The sequence below is a fragment of the Lithobates pipiens genome, unplaced genomic scaffold, assembly GCF_037356315.1.
Source record: "Lithobates pipiens isolate NorthernLeopardFrog02 unplaced genomic scaffold, aLitPip1_a1.2 Scaffold_22, whole genome shotgun sequence".
In the NCBI taxonomy this organism is placed as follows: Eukaryota; Metazoa; Chordata; class Amphibia; order Anura; family Ranidae; genus Lithobates; species Lithobates pipiens.
In genome coordinates this window covers 23971669-23996068 of record NW_027507784.1, presented here as the reverse complement: position 1 = coordinate 23996068, position 24400 = coordinate 23971669, and the positions used below count along the sequence as shown (strand labels likewise).

Sequence of the window (24400 nt, the reverse complement as noted above, 5' to 3'; positions counted from 1 at the left end):
ATCGATTTTTACATAAATTTTGTCTTGTCCATAAAATGTGTTGAGCGGACTCGTTTGAGGGGGAAAAAAAAAAGGTCCATTCGGCAATCCTGGTTCTTTAGCCAACTGGGGTCTGATGCATCCAAACGCGGTCAAAATGTTCTGGTGCATATAGCCAAGGGATTTACTTAACCATTAAATAACACTGCATACAATTTATTTGTTTACCGTTGGGAAATTAATTTCAAGTCGGCTCAGAACCAACACCATAAAAATATCTTGTTGGGATTTACATTTTTATGTTTGTGCTACAGTTTATATTAAGTATCTGACATGTTTTAACATTTCTATTGTGTTCTCTGTACTGTTTAGTTCTACCAACCCATCAGACTACACAGTTGTTATGGGGGCGTACAAGCTTAGCATCACCAGTGCTCACCAGATTACATCCACTGTGCAGAATCTCATCATCAACTCTCTATGGAGTGGTGCTGGGACCCCCGGAGACATCGCATTAATCCAACTCTCCAACCCCATCACTTACACCGAGTACATTCTGCCCGTGTGTGTGCCACCATCGTCTATGAACTTCCCGTCGGGCATGAACTGCACTGTGACCGGATGGGGTAATATCGGGACTGGAGGTAAGATGGATAAAATGTACCATAAACGTATCTTATAACTTTAGATTGGAATGTAAACTGTTTAATGCCGCGTGCACATGATCGGAGTTCTCGTCGGAAAAAGCTCTAATGGTTTTCCCGATGGAATTCGGCTCTAGCTGTCTTGCCTACACACGGTCACATCAAATTCTGATCGTTTAGGAACGTGGTGACATACAACACGTACAACGGGACTAGAAAAAGGAATGTCAATAGTCAATAGCCAATAGCTTCCATCTTGTAGTTGAATCTGAGCATGCGTGATTTTTTTGGCGTGTCGGAAATGGAAATTTCCGATAGCATGTTCTCAATTTTCCCGACGGAAAAACTTTCTATCAATTTTTGGCTGGCGGAAATTCGGAAAGCTAAATTCCGATGGAGCGTACACATGGTCGCATTTTCCGATGTAAAGCTCTCGTCTGTCTTTTTCTGGCCGGAATTCTGATCGTGTGTACGCAGCATTAGAATTTTCCTTACCACTAGTATTGATCAAATATATCAACTCAATCATAAGATGCACTTGTATGCCTGTCTCGTAAAAAAATATATTTTCAGAAAGAGTAGCACAGACCCCTGACAGGTCCCACTGATTTGTCCCAGATTATCTTCCCATCTAGGTCCCCAGGCAGCCAGGCACACAACACTTGGACAGTCGCTCTCACAAAAAACAGGCAGTGGATGTCTTTTTTTTTTTTTTGCTGGTTGAACGTGAATGGGTTGGCGAGGAAGCTTTGGAATACTCAGAATTTATTGCACATGTAGCAAGGTCTCTGGCCTTGTCCAGTCTGAGGACCTCCAAGGCCAAAGATAGCTGACATCCTTCAATATGTAGTGGGTTGTAAGGCATAGTGGAGGCTAAGATGGTGAAAGTCATTGGGCGCCAGACACTACTTGGATGTAAAAGAGGGTTTTATTTCTTTTGACTGTCCTTCTTTTTTTTTTTTTTTTTTTTTTTTTTGGGGGGGGGGGGAGAGGGTTAGGGCCAGGACACCCTTAGGTAGTTATAAATTCAGTTAGCAGTCACCGAGACTTCAATAGGAGGATAGCCGTGCAGGAAAAGGTCCCGGCAAGGCTCCACTTCTGCACATGCAGGAATGCTGTCTCCTATGGCAACAGTCCTTTAACAGTCACTAACTCAAACGTAACAGTGGTTTCAGTTTCACTACAACTGCTTCTTGTAGTTATTCTTCAACACTGAGCCCCCGATCTCTCACTAGACTCTCTGATTCACGCACTCTGAATCCCTTGAGCTCCTCCAAGGTTGGTGGTGGTATCTCCCTGAAGCGTCACCCACGCTTCCCTGCTGGGTCCCTAGCTTGGCACTGGAGATGCTTCACCCCTGCTAACCATCTCGGTCCCTGGCTTTACTCACAAGACTGCCCTGCAAGCGGGTCCCTGATTTGATCACCGCCTGAAGTTTCCAGATTCTCCACTAAGCCCATTCGGTGAGAGTATGGTTCCGATACTTTCTTCAGTTACTCACTATGGTCCCTGGAAAAGGTGGTTGGTCCCTCAGTGGCAACAGCCTCCCTTCTATCTCCTACCACTGACTGGTTCTCCAGCCAACAGAACCATCTCTTTTGGTTGGACTGCAAGCCAACCTTATGCTGCCCTCTTACTTCGGGCTAGGCCCTCAAAGCCTGTCAGCCAGATTCCCCTGGGATAGGCCCAATCTCTGGCCTAGAAGCCTGGGGTGTCCAACACACGTCTACCCAGACCTCACCAGAATATATAGGTTCTCCCAGCAGTCCAAGGGATTCAAGAAAACCCCTACCCATTGGCTCAGATACCCATAACTTGACCTTGGGTTGCCCTTCTCATATCTAGTACCACCAAGCTCCCCGGCCACCTAGTGGTAGAAGCGAAAAGTGCAACAAGGTCAAACTTGGGGAGAAATCAGTAGATCTCGATCAATCAACCAAGATGACTACTCTTGGCAAGTAAATGAGTGAGGCGCTAACTGTCTAAACCCCAGGGGGCTACACACAATATTTGGAGGGCTCTCTATCTATTCTGTTCAGGGACTCCCCTCTCTTGGCAGAGACTAGAGACCCAAGCACTTCTGATACTTCCAGCAGGGCAAATCCCACTTTAGCAGCACTTGGACCCCTTTCACACACACGGACCGTTTTTTTTTTTTTTTTTTTTTTTCCATCCATAAACAGATGAAAAATCAACACATCTTAATGAAAAAAAGATGTAAATGGATGATCATCCACTGGAGTTGGGAAGTATATGTGTGTATATTTTTGTTCTAGAAAAAAAAAGCTCCTCAGTGTAATATTGCAGAGTGGCCCCAAAACTATTTAGTGGTCCCCTGCTTGCACTGTCCGCTACTCTGTGCACCCCCATAGGTACACTCATGTGGGCTTGCTCCCAAGTCAGGCTGAGTAAGTCCATAGATGCACACAGTGTGGCCCGTCCCTCCCCTGTTCCCTCCTCAAAAGGTTTGATTGACAGCAGCAGGAGCCAATGGTTTCCACTGCTCTCATGTAGTCCTTTTGAAGAGAGAAACCAGCAGAGGGGGTGTCGCTGCAGAAAATGCATTAATGTAAGCGTTGTGCCTTTTTTTTTTTTTTTTTTTTTTTTTTTTTTTTTTTTTTTTTTTTAGAACCACTTTCATTTTAAAGCACGCACACGCGTGCACACACTAGGTAAATGTGTCTTCAGAGCCTTTCTTGTTGTTTTTGGAGCTGAGAACATAGTGTTATGGTGGTCTTTTTTTTTTTTTTTTTTTTTTGCAGTGTCGCTGCCATACCCAGGAATCCTCCAGCAGGTGACGGTACCACTTATCAGCAACAGTGAATGTGACGCGATGTACCACATTGGTTCCGGCCTCAGTAGCAGTGAAGTCCTCGTCCCCAGTGACCAGATCTGTGCCGGGTACAAGGCTGGAAATAAAGACTCCTGCCAGGTGAGTGATTAATGTCCTGAAAATAAATATATGTAGTGTTACCCCCGAAAGAGCTGCTGATTGATTGATAAAATGTGATAAAAGTACAGTCACACAGATGATGATGAGCAGAGTTCTTCTCCTTATAATGCAGCGACTACCATCACAATAGCGACTCCATGCACACTAACCCTGCAACTAGTCTAGGTGGAAGTTCTTTTTTTGGTTTGAATGCTGATAAAACTTATATCTGGGAAGGGGTATCGAGCATGGGATATTCAAATAACTGCAAGTTCCAAAGAGGCGGACACTAACTTCACCGTCCTGTAGGTAGCGCCTCTTTGTCCCTCTGAGTAGAAGGAGTGGCCAAATTCGGGGACAATGTAAAGGCTGTAAAGCTACACTGGCTCTTACATCCTTACAGTACCAACCTCACCCAGATCAGCAAACAGACTTTTACTTATGAGGCCACAAAATGACTGCTCAGACTTGGCTTCCTGTTGGCTTCTAGTGCAGTGTTGGTAGACTGGGTCCTCATGGGTGAAGTCTCAGGGCTTTCTTTGTAGTTGCAGGTATGGGACCCTGATGAACATCAATGTAGATCAGGAGCAAGGCCTTTCAGAGGTGGCAGCTTTCCCAGCTAGTGAATCTCCTAGGTCAAAAAAAACCCTAATTTAAAGGCACACTGGACCAGTGGCGGCTGGTGCTCAAAATTTTTGGGGGCGGTGCAAACTGAAAAATTCTGAACCCCCTCCCATCAAACGTAGCCACTGTGCCCCGTCGAATGCAGCCCTGAGCCTCCCTTACCTTACAGGCAGCTCCACGTCACTGCACGGAGCTCCTGATGTCACTTCCGGGTTCCCTGAACTGGGGAAACCAAAAGTAACCTCTTCACTTGAACAACAAAGCTCCCACTCGTAGTAATACTACAGGTGGAAGCTGCTTGGCGCTTTGGATTGCGCTGCAAAGCAGGTCAAAAGCCTGTAAATGAAGTACCTCGTCTGCAATCTCGTGATTGCATTGACGTGGCGCTTCCCATAGTGCCTAAGGCAAGAGAACTAGCACATGGCCACCCCAACTATTTATACCCTCTCCTACCATGCCCCAGTAGCCTGAACCTCCTACTGGAAAGGCTGGGGGGACAAAGTATATTTCATAACTCGGCCTGGCAGGGAAACCTTTATACTATAGCCAGTGACGCCTGAGATCACAATCCCACTGAGCTTAGGCAGAAACCAAGTGTACAACTATACAAATCAAAACTGGGCTAACTACCACCCAGTCAAAAACTACTTTTTCCTATTAACTAGCAACCTACCTTGGAGGGCACTACACTATAGTTTGCAAACCTCAAACCCAAAATGTCTCAATTGCATGGGTCTAAGCAGTTATTGTACAACTTTAAAATTGATTCATTTAAAGAGGGGTTATGTAAAGGTTTTGTAACCTTATTTGGAAGTATATGCTTCCCCAATTTTTTTTATTTATTTTTTGTTTTGCACCAGTTAATCATATTCCTTGTGTTACTATAAGTGAATTGGCAAAGTTTTCCACAATTTTTTTTCTTTTTGCAAAGGAGAATGTAATTTGACTAGGGCTTAAAATCTTTTTCCAATTAGTTTCCAATGATTTTCACTTGGTAAAACTAACCAATGCACCCACCAAGGGGGGAAATAAATTTTTCGTGATCTGAATTTTGGACACCCTGTACTAAGGCATACAACATGTTTTTAAGCCAATGTTTATTTTTATGTTTTAAGAGACACTTTCAAATTGTGCACGGAAGACATGGTGAGAGTGTCTTCGGAGAGGGCATCCCCAGACCCTTTTAAACTCGCCTTATCTGTGCTATCTTGCAGCTCCTTGCTTCTCTGCAGTTGGTACTGTGATTAGACTTTGTCAGCAATGACCTCACTTTCCTGATTGTGTGAGTTTGATATTCGGTCCATTGGGATAATTTTTTCCAACCACTTGCCGACCAGCTGCTGTCGTTTTTACTGCTGCAGGTTGGCTCACCTGTGCAAACCGCCATAGCTGTATGGAGGCTCGTGAATGTGTGTTTACGGGCAGGCGCCCTCACTGCACAATGTCCGCTGGCGACCCGTGATCACCTTGTACAGAGGCAGAACGGGGATCTGCCTGTGTAAACAAGACTGATTCCTGTTCTGACAGGGGGACATGTCAGAGATCTACTGTTCCCAGTGATCGGGAACAGTGATCTGTCATGTCCCTGGCAGCCCACCCCCCCCTACAGTTAGAACACACTTGAACACTTTTTGTAAATAAATATTAGTGTTTATTGCACTTCCCGGGTTCCCTAATGCGCATGCGCAAGTCGCACTGTGTAATACGGATGGTCCCTGCTGTCTCTGGGACCCGCATGTCTCCCAGCAGACAGCGGGGGTACAGGAAGTGGCGTAAATACCCACATATTGTGGGGCTATCTATGCCCAGAAGTTGGTGCAAAATACCTGTATTATACAGGTATCTACACCCCCCCCCCCCCAATTTGCCAAATGTGACAGCGGTGGGGGGGAGGGGTTACGAAAAGTGGAGGTTCCTTTTTTTTGTTTATAATTATATTAATTATAGCTCAAATACCACCAAAATCTATTTGTGGGGCAAAAATACCTAAATTTAGTTTGGGTACAACGTCGCACGATTGCGCAATTGTCAGAGCTACGCAGTGCCGTATCACAAAAAATGGCCTAGTCATTAAGGAGGAAATCATTCTGGTCCTTAAGTGGTTAAAGTGCATCTCTTAAAAATTTGGGGATGTTTCCCCCCATATGTGTAATAAATATTTCTATTCCTCAAGCTCTGAGTTAACCCTAGTAGGGAGGTAAAAGGCATCAATATCTCTCAGCAGAGTTTTGGTGACTGGCAGGGGTCAGGCTCGGAGACTGGTAACTTTAGCATTAGAGAGACCCCCCCACCGATCAGCAGGAGAGGTACAATCAAGTCACCCTGGTGGATGATGCAGGCTTTCCCGAGGTGCTGGGTCTAAGCACTAACTGATATTCACCAGAGCTGACGGTGGAGATGGTGGAGAGCAATCTGGGATCCAGTAGCCGATGTAGCAAGTAGGACTCAAACGGAAGCATAGTCAGTAAACAAGCAAAAGGTCAGTAACAAGTGGTTGGAATCAAGCTGAAGCATAGTCAAAGAACAAGTCAAAGGTTGGTAATTGGTGGTAGTGAAGATACAGACCGCATCTGGATTGACAAAAAAGGTATTGGGTGGGGAGAGCACAATTATCTAGCAGACAGGAAGCACAAAGGCACAGCCTGAATGGGAAGTTCATGGGAGGAGCAAGGGCTTTAAGGTTCACCAGAAACAAGACCCAAGGCAAGCTTGTCTAACAATTTTGGCAAGGCACTGTCCAGCATTTTAGGTGGTTCATAAAGAAGAGCTACTGCCTCGTTCCCGGGTTTTGCCACCAAAAAAGAGGGAAAAAAAAAACTAAGAGCTACTGCCAGACACAGCAGAGGTTGCAGATTCAGATCGTGGTAATAATGCTTTCAAGCTGAACGGGAAAATTGATGACTGGCTTCATTATTCTTGAGCTACTGAGCCCTGTAAACATGGGCTTTTTCAGCAAGCCGGGAGAACTGGGAAACATGCCTTTTAAACTTTACTGGTGGGTCAATTTAATATAAGAACATTTGTACAAAAGAATTGAGTATGTCTTATTGGAAATATCCTTTCAGGCAAGAAAATAGTAAAACATTTTTGATGGCATTGTGCTAGCTGATAGGACTATCAAGAAATTGGATACTTGTGCAGGTCAAAAGAGCTTGGTGAAACATACATCTCATACAGACTTGTGAGAACTGTCATGATTAAGACTACGGTAGTTGGAATATTTAACACACCCTGTTGGAAAGAATATCACTGTTTGCTTACCATAAGAACCTCAAATTCTGCTTTTTGTGCCATTTTGTGTAGGGGCTTTGGATTCCTTTGTTACTAAGCAGCACTCCTAACTGTAGACCAGAGCCAAAAACATATTTCCCAACTGACCCAATTTCGGCTCTTCTCCAGCTCAGTAATCTTACTTTTTAGAGTCATCATTAAAAATGAAACTATCCTTCTGGTGTAGAAAACCCTCTCAGTGGTCTGGCTTTGGTTCTGTCCATGATAATGTAAAATCAGCTGATGAGTGTCCATTTTTTTATTTATTTATTTTTTCTTGCAGGGAGACTCTGGGGGTCCTTTGGTCTGCAAAGTTAATGGTCGCTGGTATCAAGCTGGCATTGTCAGCTGGGGAGATGAGTGCGCCCTACCTAACCGGCCCGGAGTTTACACCTATGTCCCTCACTATTATACGTGGATCTACTCCTATGGGGCCACTCGATCCTACTCATCTGCGACAATTTTTACCGCGTCCCTGCTGATGGTTCTGATTTGCTTACTCTTGCACATGTGAAGGAACGGTTGGGGACTGGAAGACAGAAGAGCTTTATTTTTATTTTTTTAAATTAAAACTACAAACAAGCAAAAAACATTTGGTTGGTCATCTTCGAGATGGTGCTCCATGTCAACGATAAGACATTTAATAGATCTTGTGTTTTTTTGTTTTTTACCCGTGTGCATTCTGATGTGCACATTGGTCATTTTTACATTTCAGGGTATGAATATTGATTCAATTTTTACAACATCACGACTTCAAAACCTATGAAGTCAGGGCCAACTCTGCCATCAACCAGTTAACCATAAGCAGCCCAGCCTAGCTAGATTTTTTTGGCCAAGACCTTCTTAACCAGCGGTTAAACATTGGTACAATATCACAACCTCAATATCTGTCGGTCTATAAGTTCAGGGCCAACTTGGGCATCAACCAGCCAATCATAAGCATCCCAATCTGCCTAGAAGAGTTTGGACAAGACCCAACTCAAGCAGCAATTACACTATGAATGCATAGAATTTGTTTTTACAGAGTTTTTATATTGCAAAGATACTAAATGTTGGTGATTTGGTTATGCACCAAATCTATCGAATGTGAAGAACTCAGTTATTTATCAACCAACCTACTGTATCTAGAAGATGTTGGCCAAGACCAACTCAAGCAGCAGTTAATACTTTTAGATGGATATCATTGCGGTTGCAGAGTTCTTATATTACAAAGTGAAGATACTAAATGTTGGTGATTGGTTATACACCGAATCCATGGCATGTGAAGAGAAAGAAAGAACCCAGTTATTTATTTATTCACAATACTTGAATACAGTGTGTTACTCTTTTGGATACAGTATATACCTGTGCAGAATTTTCGTATGTCCTCAGTATTACGGATATCCATTGAATAATTCACAACACCACAGCTTTCAATACATTCCCCAGGACAAAATACAGCTATATCTTCATCTCGCTTTTGAAAAATGCCTAAAAAATGTTTACGCATCCATGACCAAGACACCCAACGTTTTTCATGTATATTCTAATAAAGATTACATTAATAAATTATTCTTTTAATAAACTTTCTGTGGAATTGGTGTTGCTTTAAGTTGGTATATATCTGTTTTATACTATACAGTATGAGTGGCAGTTTCATATCTGAAAGATTTTCATAGTACATAAGGCAACCTTTCTCAACCAGGGTTCTTCAAGGTCGCCACGGTATCCTTGGGCAATTCCTGCCTCTCAGATAAGTAACTGCAGACACCAATGATCTTTTCAACTGTCTGTAGGGGGATTATTCCCAATGACCACAAATGCAAGGAGCCGTCTTCGCAGTGACCATGACGGTATTGTACTGTGAGCAGTAGATATAGTCAACATTAGTATGTGAACACCAATAGAATCCAGATGGCTGCACTTCTTGATGGCTTTATTAATACCTTGTCACGACTAAGCGTTGGGTAGGCATGAAACAAGTTATAGTCTCTTGCCCCCCCCCCCCCCCATTGTGTGCATATAGTGCTTTTATTTATTAATAAAGCCATTAAGAAGTGCAGCCATCCAGATTCTATTGGTGTTCTTCAGTACGGCTGGTGAACTGGGTTTTCATCTTGTGATGCTTTGGAGCAATGAGCAGTAGTCTGGAGCACCATACTAGTTCTTCATTATTAAGGGTACCCTGAGCCTGGACAGTTATTTCAAGGGTTCCTCCATGTCATAAAGTTTGAGAGACGACTTTAGATTGCAGTATCTCCTAAAGCCGAGTTCTGGGATAAGCAAACCTTTGTCATGTGTATTCTTCCTTAAACCTTGATGTGCTTTGTGTGTTTGTTTGTTTTTTTTCCCCAGATCTGTGCAGTAATTCTGTACAGAAGCTTCCCATAATAAAGACCGGTCACTGCTGCTCTCTCTCTCCTTGTGCAGGGTGACTGGTCTGATTTCCGCCCACCCTCCTGTAGTTTTATGCAGGCAGCCTGTAGTGTGTGGGGCCTGCTGGACCCCTCCCACACCGCTGCTGTCTGCATGGGCTATGTACAGCACAGTGATTATGTCCCTGCTAATATTACAAGGTAGTATCTGGCTTGCAAAGACATTTGGTGGACACAAAGTGGATTTATATTGTTTGTGGCTATTGAGGAAATTAAAGGGACACTAGAGGCGATTCAGTTCGCATTGTGCGCTATACAAGTATTTCATTCATTCAAAGGTTCTGTGTTTTTTTTTTTTTTTTTTTTTTTTTAGATAAAACATACTTGCCTCCACTGTGCAGCTAATTTTGCAGAGTGGTCCCCAATATACTCTTCTGGGGTCCCTCGGTGGCTCTCTTGGCTCCTCCCTGCATCAGATAATCCCCCCCCCCCCCCCTAGGAGAAGCGCTCTCCCGGTGGGGGTTACCTTGCGGGCACTCTCTTGAGTCCAGCATTTGGCGTCCATAGATGCCGAATGCGGGACTTGGCCCTGCCCCTGTCGGCTGCATCATTGGATTTGATTGACAGCAGCACAGCCATTGGCTCCTGCTGCTATCTATCTATCCACTCAAGAGCCGAGAACCCCCTGCAGAGAGAGAAATCATGTCCCTGTGGGACAATATAGAGGGATCAGGTAAGTAAAACGAGGGGGCCGGGGTCTCGGACAGGTGTTTTTTCACTTTAATGCATAGGCTGTAATAAGGTGAAAAAACAAAAACCATTAGTGTCCCTTTTTTTAATGAGAGGTTGTGGGCCGAGTCCACAGATACTAGGGCCAATTTATAGAGAGGATCTGATTAACCTACCAGCATGTCTTTGGAGTGTGGGAGGAAACCAGAGTACATGGAGGAAACCCGCACAGGGAGAACATGCAAATTCCAGGCAGATGGTGTTGTGGTGGGGAATTGAACCAGTGACCCTATTGCTGCTAGGTGAGAGTGCTAACCACTACACCACTGTGCTGCTAACAGTTGAACCAATTTGTTTGAAAAACCAATACAAGGGAAAGAAGAAATAATAAAAAAAAAATTCATACAATCCTATACACACAGTTGATCCAGAGGAAGGTGAAAAATCCATAATAAAGCATGATCCAATTTGCTCCAGCAGGGAAAAAAATAAACATTTCTGATCCCCTGAGAGGCAATTGGATTTTCCCCGGATCAACTTTACCTATAAATGTCAGTACCCAGTTATATTCTGTACTTTTAAGAAATAATCTAGGCCTTTCTTAAAGCAATCCACTGAGCTGGCCAGAACCACCTCTGCCGGGAGTCTATTCCACATTTTCACAGCTCTTACTGTGAAGAAACCTTTCCGTATTTGGAGATGAAATCTCTTCTTTACCTCTAGATGTAAAGAGTGCCCCCTTGTCCTCTTTGTTAACTGTAAAGTGAATAACTCGACACCAAGTTCACTATATGGACCCCTTATATATTTGTACATGTTGATCATATCCCCCCTTAATCTCCTCTTATCAAGAGTGAATAAATTCAGTTCCTCTAATCTTTCCTCATAGCTGAGCTCCTCCATGCCTCTTATCAGTTTGGTTGCCCTTCTCTGCACTTTCTCCAGTTCCCCGATATCCTTTTTGAGAACTGGTGCCCAAAACTGAACTGCATATTCCAGATGAGGTCTTACTAATGATTTGTACAGGGGGGCAAAATGATATCTCTCTCTCTGGAGTCCATACCTCTCCTAATACAAGAAAGGACTTTGCTCACATTGGAAACCGCAGCTTGGCATTGCATGCTATTATTGAGCTTATGATCTACCAAAACCCCCAGATCCTTCTCCACTATGGATCCCCCCAGTTGTACTCCCCCTAGCGTGTATGATGCATATTCTTAGGCCCCAAGTGCATGACTTTACATTTATCAACATTAAACCTCATCTGCCACATAGTCGCCCAATTAGACAGAGCATTGAGGTCGGCTTGTAAATTGGAGACATCCTGTAAGGAGGTTATTCCACTGCATAGGTTGGTGTCATCTGCAAAGACGGAAATTTTACTTTTGATCCCAGACCCAATATCATTTATAAAGATGTTAAAAAGCAAGGGTCCCAGCACTGAACCTTGGGGTACACCGCTGATAACCTTAGACCATTCAGTGTAAGAATCATTAAAGAGGATGTAAAGTCTTCCTCTTTATTTTTACCTCCAGGCAGTGGTGGCTGGTGCACAAAAAATATATTTTTTTTGGGGGGGGGGGGGGGGCGCAAACAAAAAAAACAAACAATTGCAGCCACTGTGCCCATCAAATGTAGCCATTGTGCATATCAAATTCTGCCACTGTGCCATCAAACGCAGCTTATGTACCCATAAAATGCCCATCAAATGCTGCCACTATGCCATCAAACGCAGCTTCTGTACCCATAAAATGCCCATCAAACATAGCCTCTGTGCCCATCAAATGCTGCCACTGTGCCCATCAAACATAGCCACTGTGCCCATCAAATGCTGCCACTGTGCCATCAAATGCAGCCACTGTGCCAATCAAATGCTGCCACTGTGCCAAACGCAGTTACTGTACCCATCAATTGCTGCCAGTGTGCCCATCAATTGCTGCCAGTGCGCCCATCGATTGCCACTACTGTGTCCCATCAAATGCTGCCAGTGCGCCCATCCATTACCGCTACTGTGCCCCATCAAATGCTGCCAGTCTGCATCACCTGGCACTTAGCTGTCTCGCAGCGGGTCAGCACCGGTGTCCCGCACCCTCCTCGATGTCTTCTTCCGTTCTCTCTATCAGACGTCCAATCACAGCGCCTGACGTTTCATCAGGTGACAGGTAACAGACCCAGGCACCTGATTGGCTGAGAGGCGGTTCAGTGTTAGCAAAGCAAATTCCTTCACTTTGCTAACACACAGCTGAGTGAACAGCAAACGCCCAGCATTGCGCCCGCTCTTCACCTTTTTGGGCGCCTATTAGAGCCTACGGCTCTAATCAGGTGCTTCCAAAAAGCACCACCGCTGCTGTAATTCAGGCGCCAGAAAAGGGGCCAGACTCCTGAATATGGGGTGTCAGCGGCGACCATAGATAGATTTTTGCTATAATAAATATCCCAAATTTTTTCTAAAAAAAAAACACATTTTTTTCCTCAGTTTAGGCCGATATGTATTCTTCTACATATTTTTAGTTAAAAAAATAAAATAAAAATCGCAATAAGCATATATTGATTGGTTTACGCAAAAGTTTTAGCGTCTACAAAATATGGGAAAAACTTAAGGCATTTTTATTATTATTTTTTTTATTAGTAATGACGGCGTTCTGCGATTTTTATCAGGGCTGCGACATCGTGGCGGACAGATCGGACACATTTTTGGGACCATTGACAATCGTACAGCGATCAGTGCTATAAAAATGCACTGATTACTGTATAAATGTCAGGGGCAGGAAAGGGGTTAACACTAGGGAGCGATCAAGGGGTTAAATGTGTTTCCTAGTGTGTGTTCTAACTGTAGGGGGGATGGGTCTGCATAGGAGGAAAGAGATTGGTGTCCATACTTTGTATGAACACACAATCTGTCTCAACTCCCTCTGAGAGAACCGGGATCTGTGTGTGTTTACACGCACAGATCCCGGTTCTTGCTCTGTCATGAGCGATCGCGGGAGCCTGGCAATCATCACGCCTGCCAGGCACTAGGGTTGCCACTTGTCCGTGATTCACCCGGACAGTTTGGGTTTTGAATCACGTGTCCGGGTTTCAGTCCACCTGAAACCCGTACACAATATTCAGACAGGAATGGAGCTCAGAACAGGGCCTGATAGGAGGGTGAGGGGGCACTATGCACACCACTAGGAATGAGCTTCATGTTCGACTCGAACATTGCCTGTTTGCCTGTTCGGCGAACAATTTGGGGTGTTCGCGGCAAATTCGAGCCATGGAACACCCGGTACAAGTCTATGGGAGAAATCTAAAGTGCTCATTTTAAAGGCTATTATGCAAGTTACTGTCCTAGAAAGTGTTTGGGGACCCGGGTCCTGCCCCAGGGAACATGGATCAATGCAAAAAAAAGTTTTTTTGCAAACACTGATCTTAATAATGCTTGTGAAACAATAAAAGTGTAATATTCCTTTAAATTTTGTACCTGGGGGTGTCTATAGTATGCCTGTGAAGGGGCGCATGTTTCCTGTGCTTAGAACTGTCCCTGCACAAAGTGTCATTTCTGCAGGTAAAAAAGTCATTTAAAATCACTCGCGGCTATAATGAATTGTCGGCTCCCGTAATACAGAGAACACTAATTGAAAGTCATTGATAAAAAAAAAAAGTGTGGGGTTCCCCAAATTCAATTATCAGGCCCTTCAGGTCTGGTATGGATTTTAAGGGGAACTCCACACCAAATAAAAAAAAATGGCTTGGAGTTCCCCCTAAAAATCCATACCAGACCCTTTATCTGAGCACGCCTGTGACCCCTCAAAGCACCTTGTCCCCATGTTGATGAGGACAGGGGCCTCATCCCCACAACCCTGGCCGGTGGTTGTGGGGGTCTGTGGGTGAGGGGCTTATCAGAGTCTGGAAGCCCCTTTTAACAAGGGGACCCCCAGATCCCAGCCCCCCATTTGAAATAGTAAACCTACCATTTCACAAAGAAAGTGTAAAAGAATGTTAAAAAAGACACACACAGAGTTGAAAAAGTCCTTTATTAAAAATAAAAATAAAAATAAAAAAAAGACTCCAGCGGTGGTAATCCACTCTTGCTATCCAGCAATGGGTGATCTCTCACTCCAGCAGCGCAGTCCATCCATCCTCTGTCTCCACTGGCGGAGACACTGCGGGGATCCCGGCAGCCTGACATTTCTTAAAGGAGGAGGGTGGGGCCACCCGTCACCTGAACCCGCCCCCCTCCGACGCAAGTGGGAAAGCCTCGCTTTCCCAATGACATGGGTGACCCCGCCCCCCTCTGATGTAACGGAAACCTGCGTTACATCAGAGGGGACGGGGTCACCCACACTTAGCATATAGAGTATGCTAAGAAAAAAAGGTTTTGCTGTGCTCCGCTAAAGTGTTCGGTTTTGGCTTAAAGAAAAAGTGGCAACCCTACTGGGCACTCACATTGGCTCAGGGCACATACTGCGGTTGAGTGTGCCCCTAGTGGCCAAAAGGCGAAGCAACGTAAGTTAAAGTCATTTCGCCCAGCCGTGCCCATTCTGTTGCAGTAAAACTGCAACGGCTGGTCGGCAAGAGGTTAGTATATGGAAATGCACATACCTTAAAAGTTTTGTCTAGATTGCTCAATATCATAGGCGTCGCCAGGGTGGGGCTATCGAGGCTGGAGCCCGAATGTGGAGACCATAGAGTCTCAGTGGGTCGTGGCTGCGGTCAGGGCAGGACTTAGGGTGCTGGGGGCCCCTGGGCTTGAGTCACTTTCGGGCCCTACCTTCTATATTAATTTGTCGCCATCTGGTGCCGTAACAATATAATCGATCCAATCGTTATTTGAAGTGCCAAGCTACTTTTAAAAGGTGACTGGTACCATAGACAGCGTTAAATGCTAAAAAAAAAGTAATAATCTATTACTGATTGAAGCTTGAAAAGCTTTTTTCCAATAAATAAATAATGATTAAAAAAGTTCAAAGTGATCAAGTGTTTATTGCAATGCACAAATGTCTTGGTCAGAATGAGAACATAAAACACTTATTTACCTGGAAAACATATTGAAAAACTACCTTGTAAGGTTGCAATCATAACAAATCAATTGCAAGAATATAACAAAATAACTCATTGAACAAAGTGCAAGATAAATTGTGTGTGTGTGTAATACATAAGTGAGTGTTGTAGTGAAAAATCTTAACTATGCACACAAATTAGAAATGTACAGTCAATAAAATAAAAGTAGTTCACTATCATATCTTAACCACTTCAATACCAGGCACTTAAACACCTTCCTGCCCAGACCAATTTTGAGCTTTCAGCGCTGTCGCACTTTGAGTGACAATTGCGCGATCATGCTACACTGTACCAAAAATGAAATTTTTATCATTTTTTCCCCACAAATAGAGCTTTCTTTTGGTGGTATTTGATCACCTCTGCGGTTTTTATTTTTTGCTAAACAAATTTTGTTTCAGTTTCAAAACTTTGTAAATAAGTAAATTTTCTCCTTCACTGATCGGCACTGATGGGGATACACTGATGGGCAATGATAAGGCGGCACTGATGGGCACCAATGAGGTGGCACCAATGAAGTGGCACTGATGAGGTGGCATTGATGGACACTGATATGTGGCACTGATAGGCGGCACTGATGGGCACTGATAGGCGGCACTGATGGGTGGCACTGATGGGCGACACGGATGGGCACTGATAGGTGGCACAAATTGGCACTGATAGCTGGCATGGATGGGCATGGATGGGCAGCATGGATGGGCGGCACAGGTGGGTATGGATAGTCGGCACAGGTGGGCATGGGTAGGCGGCACAGGTGGGCATGGATGGGCACTGATAGGTGGCATGGATGGGCACTGATAGGCGGCACGGATGGGAACTGATAGGTGGCATTGTATAATAATATACTGTACTAATGGATGCCAATCAGTGCCAAACAATAATGCATGCCAATCAGTGATGCCCATTTTGGGCACTGATTGTCATCCATTATGGGCACTGATTGGCATCCATTGTGGCACTGACTGGAATCCCTGGTGGTCTAGGGTGGCATACCTTATCCTGGGCATCCCTGGTGGTCTGGTGGCGTCCCTGGTGGTCCAGTGTGGGCATCCTCGGGGGGGCTGTGCTGACAATCGATCAGCACAGACCCCCCTGTCAGAGGAGCAGCCGATCGGCTCTCCTCTACTCGCGTCTGACAGACGCGAGTGAGGAAAAGCCGATCACCGGCTCTTCCTATTTACACTGTGATCAGCCGTGATTGGACACGGCTGATCACGTGGTAAAGAGTCTCCGTCGGAGACTCTTTACCAAGATCATAGTTGCAGGGTGTCAGACTGACACCCCGCAACAACGATCGCCGCGATACGTGCCCCCGGGGGCGCGCAGCGGCTCATAATCCTGATCACGTCATATGACGTCCGATCAGGATTATGAAACCACTTTGCCACCATCAATTTGTAATAGGGCGGGTGGCAAGTGGTTAAGAAAGCATTACATCAACAACAGTTTCCAGAGACTGATCATTTAAAACAACAACAGGCAAGGTAGAGAAAGAAAGAGAAAGGTGATCATGTTATGACTTCATGCATGTCATCTCATTTTAAAGATATTAACATAGTACTATTTAGAAGTGGCATCTTCTGGATTTCTTTGCAGTAAAGTCTTTGATCAAATCAGTAAAATCCAGTTTACGTAGAAGGTCGCTCTCAATTGACATCAGAGTGAGATGATTTCATTTCTGCTGTACAATTGTGGATCTTAGTCTATTTTTTAATAGTTTCAGTTTGGAGAAACTGCGCTCCCCACTTGCATTTGTGACTGGTAATGTCAGGTAAAGTCTGAGAGCGACATCCACATTTGGGAAGATGGTCTGTAGTTTTCTTTTTTTAATGCACAAAAGAAGTTCCCTAGCAGATGATGGCTCATCATGGCAGATGAATTCTTTGAACTGGATGATTTCTTCACAAAATTAATTTTCCAGGTCAGTGTGGTATCTCTTCTGTAGATCTGCTGCTTTTTTACGAAGATGTTCTGCAGAGAGGGTAGATCTGTTGTTCAGGAAACCAAAAGGTGCTGTTGAGGTCATTATAGGACTGAAAACGGCGATCAAGTTCAGCCAGCAGCCTATCCATCACAACTAGAAACACAGCAGATGAGAACCGTTCTCTTCCTGATAAGTGAACCTCAGGTGTTGCAGACTCATCCACATGAGTCTTGCGTTTTCTTTCTCTTTGTGTGTCTTGTTTGTATGTTGCGGAAACGGTGGGAGACATCGCTTTTGCTTGGTCTTCAAACACATCAAATTCATCTCTCAAACCAACAATATATTCCCGCAGTGACCTCACCAAATCAACAGCATTGCACAGGTCCAGATCCACAGCTTGAAGTGCAACACTTGTCCCATGAACGCGTTGTAGAACATAATTCCACACAGTGCAAAGAAAAGCAGTCTCAAGCCTGTTCATTTTTTTATGTAGAGACCAAGCATCATTTTGTGTTGTCGGGTTCTGTTTGCTGTCTTCTGCAATGTTCATCAGTGACTCTTGAATATTGGCATAGTTCCGGCACAGTGCCTTGGTGGCCTGTGCATGCGCAGCCCACCTGGTGTCAGAGAGAGATTTTAGTGTCTCAATGCGGTGGTTTTCATTAGGCTGCAAACCTGCAGTTACCACCTTCCATCTAGCTGTGGATTTCGAGAGGAAGTTGAACAAAGTCTGAATGAAGTTAAAAGAAATCGGCGGTCTCTGTACAGCAGTTTCCACTATTAACTCGAGCCAGATTAAGCGTGTGCACGGCGCAGGGCACCCACTCTACTAGTGGATTAATGTCTTTGACGTGAGCTTGCAGCCCATTGTACACTCCTGACATGTTTGCGGCATGACATTTGTAGGACTCAACCCAGTGTTGTATCTATATACCTCGTAACCTTAAAAACCCGGCTTCCCGCCCCCTCCCAACCTTGTCCCTCTTAAAAAATGACTGGACAGATTTTTGGAGTAAATGGCCATCAGGCCTAAACTTTTTTATTAACCAAAATATAATCTTTAATAAATACCAACATTAAATACGAAAATAACTTTCCCAGCCTTTCCAAGGGGTCATGGGTACGTAGCATCCCAACATCAAATTGGTCACTGCCTACAACTTCAACTGTAACCTTTTGACCTCCAGACGGCAACCCCTGTCTCGGAGGCAATAACCAACTGTAGCAGTGACCTACCCGTTTTAAACCCTTCCAGGTTAAACCCTCGTAACCTGGAAGTACCTACAACCACTCCCATCCCATGGATGGGTACAACAGGCCTTTTTACCTGCACCTCACTTCTTCATCTAAAGCCCCCTGAACCGCCCAATGAAGCAAACGAGCACCCGAGACCAAAACCCCGTACCAAAAAACCAGGGAGGGTGGGTGGGGATTCCTTCCTCCTCCGCTCTGCAACTGCTAGCACTGACCCTTGCTAGCACGAGATGGCCGCCGTGGCTCTGCCCCCGGCTCCGCCCACCCCACGTCCTTAAAGCGGCCACACCTCCCCTTAAAACGGCGACTGTGCAGTCCAGCACATGTCATGCCGTCCCTGCGCCTACCTCCCCCTAGTGGATGCTAGCTGCGGGACTCCCTTTATCATAGCACTGTCCACGGCAGTTACTGATATCCATGTCCATCTCATGTAAATCTGTGAACACTGCATCACAGAGTGCCTTCCCTGTGTGGATAGATATAGGGAGAAATTTTAAGAATCGCTCTTCTACGAGGCCCTCTGATGAAACATACCTTATGATAAATGTAAGCTGATCAATGTGCATCATGTCGGGAGTTGAATCAATGCAAATGGAAAAGTACTTTGTCACTTTCACTTCAGCAATGATTTCAGAAAGTACTCTGTTGCTCATTAGCTCGATAAATTCATCGCATGTTTTCGATGAAAGATATGAGGGGGTTCCTACCCCAGCATTGCCATATATCTGTATGTGCGATTTCAAGAATGGGTCGAATTCACTGATCAGTTCCAGGATTCCCATGTAATTCCCATTGTCAGCTCGACCAAATATTTCACTGGAGCCTCGGAAAGCCAATCCCCGCTCTGACAGAAATTTTACAACTGCAACCACTCTTTGCAAAACTTCACTCCAATAATTGCATTGCGACTCAAACTGCTTTTTAAGCTGAGAATCTATAACTCCGTCAGCTGCTGCTCTGTTGATGTAATTAACCACTTTCAGACCGGACCAATTTGCTGGTCAAAGACCAGACCACTTTTTGCGATTCGGCACTGCGTCGCTTTAACTGACAATTGCGCGGTCGGGCGACGTGGCTCCCAAACAAAATTGACGTCCTTTTTTCCCCACAAATAGAGCTTTCTTTTGGTGGTATTTGATCACCCCTGCGGTTTTTATTTTTTGCGCTATAAACAAAAATAGAGCGATAATTTTGAAAAAAAACGCATTATTTTTTACTTTTTGTAATAATAAATATCCCCCAAAAATATATAAAAAAAACATTTTTTTCCCTCAGTTTAGGCCGATACATATTCTTCTACATATTTTTGGTAAAAAAAATCACAATAAGCGATTATTGATTGGTTTGCGCAAAAGTTATAGCGTTTACAAAATAGGGATAGTTTTATAGCATTTTTATTAATATTTTTTTATTATTTTTTTTTTTACTAGTAATGGCGGCGATCTGCGATTTTTATTGTGACTGCGACATTGTGGGGGACCCATCGGACATTTTTGACACATTTTTGGGACCATTGTCATTTATACAGTAATCACTGCTATATAAATGCAGTGATTCCTGTGTAAATGACACTGGCAGTGAAGGGGTTAACCAGTGGGGGGCAGTGTAGGGGTTAAGTGTTCCTAGGGGTGTGTTACTAACTGTGGGGGGGGGGGGTTGGGCTTTCATTTAGTGTACACTGATCTCTGCTCCAATCACATGGAGCAGAGATCAGCGTCACTAGTTGCTAGGCAGAATGGAAAAATGTTGTTTATACAGCATTTCCTCCATTCGGCCGCTCCGTGAGACGATCGCGGGGATGCCCGCGGCGATCGAGTCCGTGGGTCCCACGACCGGACTCACGGGGGTCCCGACCAGCGCGGCGCGCTCCCGATGGCACGGCGGCATCGAATATTGGACGTACCTGTACACCAATATGCCTGCCCGTGCCATTCTGTCGACGTACATCGTCGTGCGCTGGTCGGGAAGTGGTTAAACATAGCCTTTCTATGACTTTCACTATTCTCGTGCTCAGCAATGCGTCTGGTAGCATGTTTCCAGTCATTATAGCCAGACTCAAAAAGGGATTGACCGTTACCATCGCCAAAAAGGCGGCAAGCAAAACAAAACACACAACCAGTGGATGGTGAGTAGGGATGAGCCGAACACCCCCCGGTTCGGTTCGCACCAGAACTTGCGAACGACCCCCGCGTTCGGCACGAACGTTAGAACCCCATTGAAGTCTATGGGACTCGAACGTTCGAATTGGAAAGTGCTAATTTTAACGGCTAATATGCAAGATAGTGTGCTAAAAAGGGTTTGGCGATCTGCCTCCTGCCTCAGGGGACATGGGTCACTGCAAAAAAAAGTTTTAAAAACTACCGTTTTGGCGGGAGCACTGATTTTAATGACGATTAAAGTGAAAAAAAAAAAGTGAAATATTCCTTTAAATATGGTGCCTGGGGGGTGTCTATAGTATGCCTGTGAAGTGCCACGTGTTTCCCGTGTTTAGAACAGTCCCTGCACAAAATGCCATTAAACGGAAATAACACCATTTAAAACTGCTTGCGGTTTTAATGTTATATCTGGTTCCTGTAATATGGTTGAAAATCATTCAGAAAAATGGCATGGGTAGCCCTCCCTGCCCATTACCAGCCTATTTGGGTCTTGTACGCATATTAAGGGGAACCCCGTACCCATATTAAAAAAAGGAAATGCGTGTGGCCCCCAGGCCCTATATACTCAGAACAGCAGTATACAGGCGGTGCAAACAAGACAGGGACTGTGTAGGTTTGTTGTGTTAAGTTGAATCTGTTTGTCATTTTCAAGCGGTACATTTTTAAAGTGTAGCTCCAGTCAAAAAAAATATCTTTAAGCTTTTTGGAAAACATAGGGAAGGGTTATCACCCCTGTATAATTTGTTTTGTCGTCCATCTTTTTTCATCTCACTTGCTGTTGTCTCCTTCCGTTTGCAAGTAGGAGATGTTTGTAAATTGGATGTTTGAAAGTAGGGGCCTGCCCTATATGCTCTGCAGAAATGGCGGAACAAGGTGTTGGTTTTGCCACAACATTGTAAGCCCTCAAAGTGACTCTTGGTGGCCGCTGGAGCGCCCTGCTGTGAACGATTATATCAAGAATTGTAATTACATGCCATTGTTGAACAGTGGTAGAAAAATTGACCTTTGGTGGTTGTGGTGCTGGTGCCACAACACTATAAGTCCTCACAGTTACTCTGGGTGGGCACAGGAAGGGGCCCTCCTGTGAAATATTATATCAAGAATTGTAATTACATGTCCCTGTTAAACAGGGGCAGAAAAATTGGGCCTTAGGCACTGGTGCCATCACACTGCAACCTCTGCCATACACTCTAGTTTTATTGCAGGAATTAGCCCTGCTGCAAAGCATTGCATCAAAAATTGTACTTAAACGCCCCTGTTAAACAGGGGCAGAAAAATTGGGCCTTAGGCACTGGTGCCATCACACTGCAACCTCTGCCATACACTCTAGTTTTTTTGCAGGAATTAGCCCTGCTGCAAAGCATTGCATCAAAAATTGTACTTAAACGCCCCTGTTAAACAGGGGCAGAAAAATTGGGCCTTAGGCACTGGTGCCATCACACTGCAACCTCTGCCATACACTCTAGTTTTATTGCAGGAATTAGCCCTGCTGCAAAGCATTGCATCAAAAATTGTACTTAAACGCCCCTGTTAAACAGGGGCAGAAAAATTGGGCCTTAGGCACTGGTGCCATCACACTGCAACCTCTGCCATACACTCTAGTTTTTTTGCAGGAATTAGCCCTGCTGCAAAGCATTGCATCAAAAATTGTACTTAAACACCCCTGTTAAACAGGGGCAGAAAAATTGGGCTGCTGGCATCACCCAGAACCAAAAATGTTCTTCCAACATATCAGCGGAGGAGGAAGAGGATAGACAATCAACATAACAGGACAGTCACTCAGCATCAGCATAGGCAGTCTTGAAGGGATGTGGTATTTCAAAAAAAATTATTCGGTTACATCAGCTTCAGGTGCTTGGTAGCTGTGGGTGATCCAAGACTGATTCATCTTGATGAAGGTCAGTCGATCAACTGATTCGGTGGACAGGCGCACCCTGTGATCGGTAACGAAGCCACCAGCAGCACTGAAGGTGCGTTCCGAAAGAACGCTGGATACAGGACAGGCCAGGAGCTCAATTGCATACTGTGCAAGCTCTGGCCAGTGATCCATCCTCAAGACCCAGTAAGCCAGAGGATTTTCAGTGGGAAAGGTGTCCAAGTCTGACCTTGCCCCTAGGTATTCCTGCACCATGTAAATTAGACGCTGGCGATGGGTGCTGGAACCAATCATACCTTGGGGCTGCGGACTAAAAAATTGTCTGAACGCATCAGTCAGACGGCCACCTTCTCCACCGCTCCTTCTGACTGATGCCTCAGCAACACGTTGTCCAGGACCAGGAGTTTGTGACCTCCCAGTCTCTGGGAACGCGTTGCACAGAGCTTTCTGCAAGGCCTCCCGGAGATGTCTCATCCTCTGCTCCCTCTGCGATGGCAAGATAAGGTCGGCAACCTTACCCTTGTACCGTGGATCAAGGAGAGTGGCCAGCCAGTAATGGTCCCTCTCCTTGATCCGAAGAATACGAGGATCCTTCCGCAGGCTTTGCAGGATCAGGGAGGCCATGCAGCGTAGGTTAGCTGAGGCATTCGGTCCGGAGTCCTCTGGGTCACTAAGGACAACATGATCCGCAGCTACCTCCTCCCAGCCACGTACAAGTCCACGTGTTTCTTGGGACTGTAAATCATCCCTATAAAACTGCTGCTGCTGATGCTGAGTGCCAGCCTCCACCTCCATGCTGACACAATCATCCTCCTCCTCCTCCTCCTCACCCTCTTCCTGTGTGATGGGTGGCACAGCAGGAACACTGTCTGGATAAAGGGGGCCTTGAGAGGCAAGGAAGTCCTCCTCTTCCTGCCTCTGTTCTGCCTCAAGTGCCCTGTCCATTATTCCACGCAGCGTATGCTCCAAGAGGTGGACAAGAGGTATAGTGTCACTGATGCATGCACTGTCACTGCTCACCATCCTTGTGGCCTCCTCAAACGGTGACAGGACAGTGCATGCATCCCTGATCATGCCCCACTGGCGTGGTGAGAAAAAACCAAGCTCTCCTGACCCTGTCCTGGTGCCGTAGTCGCACAGGTACTCATTGATGGCCCTCTGCTGCGTGTGCAGCCGCTGCAGCATGGCCAATGTTGAGTTCCATCTGGTGGGCATGTCACATATAAGGCGGTTCTTGGGCAGGTTCAACTCCTTTTGGAGCTCAGCCAGCCGAGCACAGGCATTAAATGATCGGCGGAAATGCACACAGACTCTCCTGGCCTGTTTCAGGACATCCTGTAAGCCGGGGTACCTGCCCAAGAACCGCTGCACCACCAGGTTAAGGAAGTGAGCTACACAGGGCACATGGGTCAGTTGTCCCTGTCGGAGGGCGGAGAGGAGGTTGGTGCCATTGTCGCAAACCACCATTCCTGGCTTAAGCTGGCGTGGCGTCAACCACCTCTCGGCCTGCCCCTGCAGAGCTGACAAAACATCCGCCCCAGTGTGGCTCCTGTCCCCCAAACAAACCAGCGCAAGCACGGCATGGCATAGTTTTGCCTGCGTACTTGCGTAGCCCCTG

The 24400-nt window shown here is 45.3% G+C and overlaps 1 pseudogene across 1 annotated transcript in view; it reads left to right on the top strand.

Annotated features, from left to right (window-relative positions):
* The window catches only part of LOC143925630 (transmembrane protease serine 9-like), an 80468-nt pseudogene that overhangs the window by 17571 nt on the left and 38497 nt on the right, over positions 1–24400 (top strand). Inside the window, exons 3-5 of the transcript XR_013262043.1 lie at positions 352–623; positions 3386–3555; positions 7733–7959. The product of XR_013262043.1 is annotated as a transmembrane protease serine 9-like (transcript). The remainder of the gene's footprint in view (positions 1–351; positions 624–3385; positions 3556–7732; positions 7960–24400) is intronic.